Below are 10,359 nucleotides of genomic sequence, written 5' to 3' on the forward strand. Positions count from 1 at the left end.
TCGTGAGTTCCTCGTCATCGAATTTGGTTTATTATTGCTCATACAAACTTTTATAAGTTGTGTGTGTTTTTATATTTTTGCGCCAGCAATACCAAGCTTGAGATACGCGTATACCCGATTCGATTTTATTACTCATCGGGATCCTTACTATCCTACCCTCAAATTGAAATTCTTTTAGGCAGGATTAGAATAAATTAATCTATGGGATTTTCGGCGGGGTCAAATACATCAATCGGAAGAGTTTGACCTCCTAAGTCCAAAACTGTAATTAGATCTCAAATCAGTTAAGAAATGATGGAGCTAATGAGTTAAAAGGGGAGGAACATTTTACAGCTTCAGATGTCACTTTTAATTTGTTAACGAGAAACCCACTTTTAAGAAAATAAAAGTTTTGAGATGGCTTGACTGGGTAATGAAAAAACCTTATTATAAATATACGACGTTTCGACAAGGTTTTGTACCTAAGGATGACAAGATCTTGTCGAAACGTTGTACATTTATAAAGTTTTTTCATTATCCAGTCAAGCTGTCTCAAACTTTTAGATGTCACTTTTGCAGACCATCATATTGTTGGAATACGTTAGTTAAATTAGTAATTTGCTTGGTTGATTAATTATGCCAAACAGTAAATGAAATCGCCTAAAACGGAGTAAAAGTAAAATAGACGGTTATATCAAAAATTATAAGGAAAATACATATCAAAGAATAGGTAAGGAATATGTTATTAACGTATTGTTAATAACGCTATTAACTAGTTCTTACAATGTAACGAAGTTGCAACTTACACTAGTCTACAGTGCTAGTACTTAGTAATACTAATTATTATACGTTAATAGTATTAATACTAACTACAGGAACACTCACAGTATAAGTTATAACTTATATAAGTTTATTCTAACTTATTTTGTATTACTATATACTAAGGACATTTACTGATTTAGCGTAAAAATCACGTGTACTGTAGTCCATTGCTTTAATTTAATTAAGCCTTTAGGTCTGTACTGGGCGTGAAGATATAGAAGATTGTGTACATTATATTAAATTTAAAAGTAAAACAATATTGTATGTCATGTCGTAGGTTGTTTGATCAAGTTGATGCCTCTAAAATTGATAATGATAACTTTTGGGAGGAGTCTATAGCCCTTTCTGACTTAAAATATTCGTACAGTACACTGAGATCATAAAAATGTATTCAGATTAAGGATTTAGAATTTCCAAGGTGAGGATATTCCTTGTATTTAATGGTATTAGAAAACAAAGAAATATGAATTGAACTGTTGAAATGGGTGATTAGAAACCGTCATTCTTGTACACTGGATAGATTCTGTAAAAAATGCTGTAAGACTATTTTCAGAATGCACTGTTGATAGATAGATAGAGCATAACTGTATGTGGCAACAGGGACTGTAACAACCGGTAAAACTCTAAAATTGTCTAAATATATTGTATTCGTTTTGTGTATAAATAAAATTGCCACTTTTTTTTAATGAAAATTAAATTCTTTATTTTATTATCTCTGTAATTATACTTTAACAAGACAAAAACACAAATATCCATGACCAGTGTGTCTTACGTTTACATCATTCATCTATACTTACACTGCAGTATGAAGATGAAAACACAAAAATAAAAATCAATATTTTTTGTAACATAGGATAAAACTTGTAAATATTTTTAATGCATACCTTATTTTATGAAACCAATTTTTCATATGAATATTCTGTTTGAGTTAAAATGAGATTATTCTGTTACTATTACTATCTTGTTTCTACAACTATCCAACATAAAACTATCTGTCCTGTGGTATAACAACCTAAAATATCATACCTCACTTAAGGACCTTACTAAAGTCTTGTTTAAGACAACTATGACCTACTTGTTCCTAAGTTAGAAACCTGTATAAATATATTCTGGAATTACTAGCTCAGTTAAAGGTTTTATAATGATGTAAAAATTTAGTTATAACAATATTGGTGTTTGTTATGATAAGTTTAATGCTTGCCAAAATAGATGAAGTTTATGAAAGCTATAACACTGTGTGTTTAGAAATGTATAACTATATGTATGTCTGTCTTGTCTATAAGCAGTGTATTGTTGTATGAGTCACTAGGAATTCCCAGTAGCTTTTCAGCCCTTTCCAAAAAGGATGAACCACCAGTGTGGTTGTCAAGCATTTGGCTTTTACAAAAACTTTAGATAATATTATTAATGAACTGCTGGTCACAGTAAGCTACTTACTTAGATAAAAATAAACTTGATCAGGGCATGAAATTAAGAAACAATTCCACTGATGGGTCAGGCAGAAAAAGATATTTGCCACATACCCCAAGGGCTTTACTGGACCCCCAGTTTTTCTATGATAATTTATGTTTTAATTTGTTTGCAAGAAGCATAGTATGTGGTTTAAATTTATTATATGATATAATTTAACTAATTCATAACTTATTTATCACACAAAGTATTTATTTTTGTTCTATAAGACAATAAACTCAAAGGATTATCAAAATTAATTATCCAAATTTACCAGTCATCATAATGAAAATTATCTGAGATTGGCTTCCTCAGTTTGAGCTTTCTCGTTTCACCTATTTGTTTTCAACTTTGTGAGAAGGGTATAACTATGTGACTTCTAAACTATTCTTAGAATTAACAAAAAAATCAATAAACTCAAGTAATTATGAGTTTTATTTATCAAAAGGTAATAGTCATCATAATCAAAATGATTTGAGACTGGCTTCTTCACATTGAGCTTCTGTCGTATCATCATCTACCTTGCTTTTACACTTGTTGTATGTAACTTTATCCTCATAAGGTCTGATACAGTCTCTGGTTGAAACCAATTTTGCAAATCTGTATGCACTAGTTTGTATAAATTGAATCCACACACTACTTCAGCAATATGTGTTTGCAGGCTGAATATAAGATCAATGAGTGTAAGAAAGTTCTCATGTCCACCTCACTGCCACATTTCCAAAGATATACCCAGCATTGATTGCACATTTGAATGCTGTCTCCAATGATCAGAGTGCATCTGCTGCCTTCGAAGGTAAAGCAACAGGTTTTCTGAAACATCTAAGATCAAGAAAGATGGTTCTCTATCTTCATCTAATGTTACACATCACATCATCCTTGAGAGAATTTTCTGAAATAGTGCAGAGGCAGGATTGCACCATGTGATGTGTCCGAGGCCCTAAATGCAATTCTAGAGGTGTTGCAAAGATATAGCACAAGCGATTGACCAGCCCTTAGTGGCTTACTCAAGGAAAGCAAGCAAGAGGGCTTCACATTTCACTGTGGTATCACAGAGTTGCAGAATGATTCAAGTAATTTTGGCATAGATAGAGAGAAGATCCTAAGTTTGTTAAATCTCATCTTGAAAAAAGGTTTGGAGACCTGAATGACCCACATATCTTGGCACTTTCAGTGTGCAATATCAATACATGGCCATTGAATAACAAAGAGCTCTTGAAAAGGTTTGGTGATACTGAGATCCAGGTGCTCTTAGATCATTTTCAAGAACCACTCAATCTATGCACATTGTTCAGTCCAGATGCAGTTATGAATGAATGGACCACTATAAAGACAGTTGTTATCCAGTCTGTGACTCATCAGACAATGCAGCAGTTTGCCAAGTAGGTTTTCTGTTGCTATATTTGTATGTTGCACCCAAAGTGTGCCTCCTACTTATGTAGGGAGACTTTTCTCAGTGTTTTCCACCTTTCTTGATTTGATCAGCCCAGCCCTAGCTACTGATAAATTGTGAACTTACTGTAAAGCTAAAAAAGAACTCATTTTAAACTTTTTGGTGCTTCAATTCTCTGGCTGCATCTTTGATAACCAATTATATTCTAGGAGCCATGCAATGTACTGGGATGATCCCACTTGCTTTCCATTTCGACTCCACTGCAATACCTGCCCGGGACCCAAAGTTTAATGCATCCCCATCTGCTGCAAGACCAACAACATGTTGGTAAAAATGTTCCTCTGCAATGTTAAGTTATTTTAGTGCTTCTAACATTGTTGTCAGAGTAATTGCAGAACTTGGATGGTCTACAACCTTGCAGGCAACAAGAAATACCCTAATCACCCCTTATTTTGCAGCACAGATGTAAAATAGTTCTGCTTCCCTCACAGCAATTTTTGTAGAACCATCACACATGTTGAGCCATTCAATAACTTCAGTCTTTGTAGTTTCTGCAATGTATTTAGTGAAAACAGCACACTGATGGTCACTGGTGTAAGTTTTCTAACATCTACATCATAAAAAGTCTTTAAAAGGATGGTTATTTAGTGCAAGTGTATGAGTTGAGCTAATTAGCCTAAGAATCCTTCCTTTCTCATCAGCTGTTATCGAGTCAAGAGCCTTATCGGTCTTACTTGAGCCTGCTTTTGCCTTTGCTGCATCCTGTATTCCTTGGCATTTCACATGGTTTACAGAAAGCAGAGGTGTTTATACTGGAATTGCTTCCATTGAAAAAAGGTGATTTTTTTGTCTGCATAGTCCGGCAAACTTTGCAGTACAGCTTCCCTATGTTATCATCGTCAACTTCAATCCAAGGGAATTCAGCTTTCCAGCCAGTCAGGGAGTTATAAGAAGTAACATTAGCCAACATGTATGCTCAAATACCCATGACAGTAAGTCTAACAGAAAAAAGCAATGTCAACTTTTATTTATGAATTTTTATGTATGTAACACCATACATATAACACCAAATGTTTAAAGCAATTGCTCAAAGAACTATTATTTTAAAAACTTTAACTTAATTTTCTATGTGATCAAGTTTAACCAATAATTTTATGTTGGCAACTTCACATTAAAATATGAATCATTGGATAGGTCTGTACCAGGAAAGTCCTCTTTTGAAGTCGATTTTATTTTCATAATCTTTGTAATCTCAATTGGGTGCAACTTTTCTCTGCTGAATCATTCAGATAATGCGTTAACTTTTTCTGCTTTGACATAACTGCTCTAGCTATCAACCGTCATTTGCATGCAACAGAAAAACATTTGTAGCAACGTTACTTTGCAAAAAGTATGTGTGTGACTACCAAAATGACAATATAAACGATCATTCATGATGATTGTTGACATAATTTATTCTTCAAATATAAAATTTATTGAATCACAAAAAATGCAAGCAAATTATTTTCTGGTATTTAATTACTGATTATATTTCATATTGGCGATTTATGTATTTTATTTTCTGCATAAAATAAGCTTGAATCATGTAAAAAGTGATTCATTCCTAGCTAATTTATTGTGTATTTGGGTTTAACCATGAAGGTGAAGGCCACAGAAATAATGGATCATTTACGATTGTTGAAGTACTTTATTCTCTGAATATATATTTATTTAATCACAAAAACTTAAGCAATTTATTTTTTGGCATTTAATTACTCAATATACTTCCTAACAATGCCTTGTGGCCAATTAAAGTCCTTTAAAGTTTAAATGATTCTGATGGAGTAACTTTAGAGAATCTTGGGATCTGAGATAGATTACTATGACACATCAATGTTTACCTATAGAGTTAGACAGCAGGGCAGTATCAATAGCACAATAAAAGACTAATGTTTACAAAGATACAAAATAATTGATTAAGCTAATTAAATAAATAGCTAGGATTTAGGTACCCTAATTGGTAGGAAGAATCCCCCCCCCCCAAGGAAAAACAACAACAAAAGTTGGTGAGAATGTCATTAACTTGCATATTTCTGTTCACACGTGGTACCTGTCTAAATTCATCTAAAGAATATTGTACATATATCCAGCTTTTCTCAGGTTCTTTCATGTAGTATTATCTAGAGTTGTAACAAATATTTGGTTAGTATTCAGTATCTACAATTGACTAGGAAACTGGTAGTGTCAGTGCACTTTTTCTCAAGCATGCTTCCTATTTTCTCATTCTAAAGTGGATTGTGTCATCCTTTGATAGAGTACAATGGAATAACTTCTGAAAGTAGGTGTTTTAAACTTGCCTCTTGTTGAGACCACTGATTATTGTTGGGTTCGGTGATTGTATACTGGAGTAGTAGAAGCTGCTTTTTTTGTCAACAAGTGAAATTGATATGCTGCACAACAGCATTTCACTTTCAAACCACCAAGTACTTAAAATACTCCAGGACTCTTTTGTTTGCAGTTTAAACTCCTTCATGGTAATCAGTGAACCAAGGTTATCACTGAATCACTCTGATAAGTCTCCAACCAAGTCACAGTCTCAAAGATAAGTGTGTGAATTTAAGTGATAGATCTGTGGATCTCTTGTTTACTGAGTATTGCTGAGACAGCTTCCTCTGAAATATGACAAGTTGCACACATTGAAGATTACACTACAAGTTGAGAATTAAAGAAGCACTGAACAGATTCAGTCAAGACAAATGTTCATGAAATTCATTTGTCTCTATATTAGCAGTTGTAGACACAAGACAACAACAACTACAATATGAACGTTCACTTGGAATTATTATATGGTCTTTTGTTAAAGTTTTTATTTTGTATTATTCAGTTTGTAATTTGTTTAAATTTTTACTTCTAAAAGAAACACTCGTAATACAAATGTTTTAGCAAAGGATTTCTTCAACATATATTTTCTTTTAGTTTTATAAATATTTTGTTTTTGCATCCAAATGGACTGCCAGTAAATATAATGAGTTATTACATCAAAGGCGTGTGTAACATTAGTATGACCATATGAAGTTAACATCGATTAAAACAGAGTTTAATGTTCTTTTTCACTAACTACATAATTGGCTCATTATTCTAATGCAGTTTACTAAGTCATGAGGAAGTAATCTAGGATATATGGTGATGGCAGCCTGTGTTTATCATCTAGTGAGATGATTTAATAAGAACAGTATACAGAAATCATACAAGTTTTTAGATGATGCCATACGAACATCCTAAGTCAGGAGAGTTGACAGGTTGTTGATTAAACACGAGTCATAGATGGAATCTGTAGAAATGCTGGCATAGAACTTCCTGTGATGAGATCAGTAGAAACAGAATTTGATGCCATAAGAAAAAGAAATAAAATTGCTTGTAACAGATGTTGTTGTTCACTGAAAAATGTAGTGGGCTGAAAGGATCGAGTGTCTGGGAAGTTTATCAATTCAGTGGTTGCAACAAATCAAATTGGTCTTCTGATGGTCTGCAGCCGAGTTAGATAAATATGGTTTTGATGCTAACCTCATCTATGAAGTAAAGATCTTATCTGAGAGCCTTTTTACACTAAGGAGTCTCTTTGGAGCTCTTTGTCCATCTTTATCAAATCTTGTTCCAGCTCTTCAGTCAAGAACCAGCAGTGGGGTAGTGGTGTGGGAATGGCATTCCCTTACCTTTTTTTGGCCGGAATGCCGTTATCTCACTACTTGTAATAGATCCTACCTTGCAAGTCTCAAACTTCGTTAAGTTTTGCCCACCTCTAAAAGAAAGAATCATTAACCCTTTCATCCAGGTTGTAGGTAAGTTATCAAAGTATAATGAAAGAAAAGATTACAAAATGCAAAATATGTGTAGTTCTGTTAGTATTGATCACAAAGTTCCAAACAATTTATGGTCAGAGCTTATACTTCTCATCTTATCACACTTATTTTCTGTAGTTATTATATTGTTAGTAACTGAATTAGAAACTCAATGAAACAAAATGAATAGGGACTTTTGAGTATGGACCATGAAATTCCAAAGTAAATATCCTGAGAATGTCTACTTCCAATTTTTTCACACATATTTCCTAGGTTTATTTTACTGTTAGCAGCTGAAGTAGAAACCTTTCAAAAACAAAGCAATGAATCCCCACTTTAGGCATTAGACTCTTCTTGGCTTCAGAAACACAGTTGGGGTAGGGTTTATCAGCTTGTGTGTAGCATTGTCTAAAGTACTATATAAAATAAACTTGTTAGGTATTTGAATGTTAGTTACCTTTTGAGGTGGTCAGGATTTAGCAGTATAGGTGTAAAAATGTATATGATCTTATGAACATGCTGTTAACCATACTTACACAGTAACCAATAAATGCTTAGTTTCCAGTAATATAGACATGGTCCATTTTGGTTTAACTAATATTTCTAACTTAGCATTCTTGTTAAGCACGTTAGAAGTCTTACAGAAAAGTGATATTACTTTATGCACTCAAGTTAATTTGTCGCAGCATACGGTTTGTAGAAGCAGTGAAGGAACATAAGGGTAAAATGGCCTTAAGAGCAGAGAATGTCATTAAGGAAATGTAATTTCATTAATAACACTGACAGAGAACAATAAAATTGTTTGTCAGTCATGGTCAATTTTTAACCAGTATCATAAACAATATGAAATAACGGTTATTCACACCAACTTCTTCTCATGAACCAAATGGATCACAGCCAGGCACTTCTAATTCCATTCCAAATATAATTTCTGAGCTCTGTACCTTAGAAGTCAATGAGTGGCCAGCAGAGATAAATCCAGGCTTTGGAGAAAAGGAAATCGTTTCTGATTGCCATTTTCAAAAACAACCACAGCATACAGAGACTTTCTAGACAACTGTGAGTGCCATATTCCATCAGATTTGAATCCTTTAATTGGATGTTCAAAAGTCATCCTATGTAGTTCTTCCGAATGCGAACAAGACTTTAGAAACCTCATGTTTATTAGCTTCACGACCCTCTGATTCAAAACTGGAAACCAGACGACTATGGATACAAGTGGCTTAAGTGTCATCGTTCAGCAACTGATACATGAACAAGAGTAACCAAGTCCAAGAAACTCACTATGGACCAAGTTTTGAAGTTTCATTAATAAGTTATCCAATAATTCAAAAGTTCAAGGTGAGAGGAAATTGATTTTTTTATTGTAACATTTTCAAATGTAGATTTCAATTAAAATTTACAGCTACTATTTCTGAAATATGTGTTTTTAAGTATTGGTGATGTAATAAATACTAATCATAGTAACACTTTGAAAACGCATTCCCTCATTTCTTTATTTAACACTACACCACTGAGAACCAGAAGTAAGTCTTCCAGTGCTGGTCAAGCAAAGTTAGTAGAATGACCAGAGTTACTACTTACAGAAATTTCCACTATCCAACCTGTATGTGTGATTGCCTTGTCACCCCACTTTTATCCAGCAATGTATGAATAATCAACACTAGGGAATGGGACAGTCTAATCAAAATAATTAATTGTTTAATAGCTGTTCTGACTGAACTTGTAATAGAAAAATATTTGAAGGATAATTGTTTGCATTTATGTAATTGAGTAACAAAAATATGTGTGTTGTTTTGTTCGTTGATTTATAAGTGATTTCTTTATTACTTGCGTAAACTTCCTCTAGGTGGTGACTTGTGGGCCTAATCCATGACTGCATAAATATCCTAGAAATGAATAAATGCATTTGTAAACAAGAAGGAATCTTCAATAGCTGCAGCACTTGAAATTATTTTAGGCAGGATCAGAGTAAATTAATCTGTGAGAAGACCTAGGGCATGGTCAAATACATCAGTTGAAAGGGTTTGACCTCCTGAATTCAAAACTGTAATTGGACCTCAAATCAGTCAAGGGATGACAGAGCTGAAAGTTTGTATTTGAAAGAAAGAGCCACTATGCTGTGGCAAAAATGAAAGATGTGCCCACAACAAAACCACCCACTACACTTATGTTTCATAATTTACAATGTTGTATGAAACTTGTAAATCTGTTTGTTTGAGTAAATATATATCAACTTTTTGGCAAATATTTGTTATTTTGTGAAAGGAACTTGGCTGGATATTCAATATTCATTCTGTGCCCAAAACTCTAACCTGTAGTCTCATCTGGTAAAACAATTCTTAGAATATCATTATCTAATTCCACCATAACTCCAAACATGATACTCTTGGTTTTCTGTTGTAACGGTTCACAGGATATTGTTCTTTGATAAATTATAAGGCTTGCTACCAATAAACTTAACCTTTTTTTGTAGACACTTCAGTTGTTATATTAACTGTCACCTGATTCAAAATGCACATTCATACAATTTTGACAGAAATTACATGAGTATCGATATAAATGATGATTAGATCTGAATGTTAAGAAAACCTCTTAATTACATATAGCTGGAATGTGATATTTAAATAAAATCTATATTTTACAAGAAAACAAAACGTAATTCTATACAAAGTACAAACTTATATAGGGAATAAATAATGGAACATCAGTATAATTCTCTGGATACACTACAATAATGCTTTTGTTAATGACATTTTTTACACTACAATAATGAAGATAGCTTTAATATGTGAAAACATCCGTTAGCTGAGTTCTTGCACAGATTTTAAAATATAACGTTAATAAACGGAAACATCGGCACATGTAGATATGTAGATCTTGAATGTCAAGTTGTTC

At 33.2% G+C, this 10,359-nt stretch overlaps 1 protein-coding gene across 1 annotated transcript in view; it reads left to right on the forward strand.

The window, feature by feature from the left end:
• Positions 1-450: 450 nt before the first annotated feature.
• LOC106468574 (geranylgeranyl pyrophosphate synthase-like) overlaps positions 451-10,359 on the forward strand; it is a gene marked incomplete at its 3' end in the record, with an annotated part of 19,878 nt that continues 9,969 nt past the window's right edge. Inside the window, exon 1 of the mRNA XM_022396913.1 lies at positions 451-709. The remainder of the gene's footprint in view (positions 710-10,359) is intronic.

The sequence above is a fragment of the Limulus polyphemus genome, unplaced genomic scaffold (assembly GCF_000517525.1).
Source record: "Limulus polyphemus unplaced genomic scaffold, Limulus_polyphemus-2.1.2 Scaffold3057, whole genome shotgun sequence".
NCBI classification, from domain to species: Eukaryota; Metazoa; Arthropoda; class Merostomata; order Xiphosura; family Limulidae; genus Limulus; species Limulus polyphemus.